This window comes from Morone saxatilis, unplaced genomic scaffold (genome assembly GCF_004916995.1).
Source record: "Morone saxatilis isolate NCDOM2014 unplaced genomic scaffold, NCSU_SB_2.0 Contig2, whole genome shotgun sequence".
Taxonomy (NCBI): domain Eukaryota; kingdom Metazoa; phylum Chordata; class Actinopteri; family Moronidae; genus Morone; species Morone saxatilis.
In genome coordinates, this window is record NW_023339762.1 from 26235170 (window position 1) to 26235581 (window position 412).

Genomic DNA, 412 nt, shown 5'->3' on the forward strand with positions numbered 1-412 from the left:
GAGTTTGTAAAGTAAGTGAAGCTTTTCTCTGCCATGTAAACAACTGGGACACAGCTAACAGCTCTGCCTTTAAATGGAGTGAGGACGCCCCCTGGTGGTTAATGTGGGGTACAACAGCTCCCTCCCTCCCCTATATCACAGACTAAACACAGTCGGGTCCTGTTGTTTTCTGCTTTCTGAGGGATATTCCTCTTATTATCATGTGTTCTTCAGTATGATTCTGCTTTTGCTGCTATGAATAGATGTGTCTGATATATCCACCATGATATCACAATGTTTAAGCTGTTGGGAAACTAAATCCAAGTCAACTCATTATAAAGGAGTTGATCCTGGAGGGGGTTGATACTGTACCTCTTCCTGTGTCTTCTGTCAGCGGGATGTTTGTGTGGAGCACTTTAAGGAGGAGAAAGGA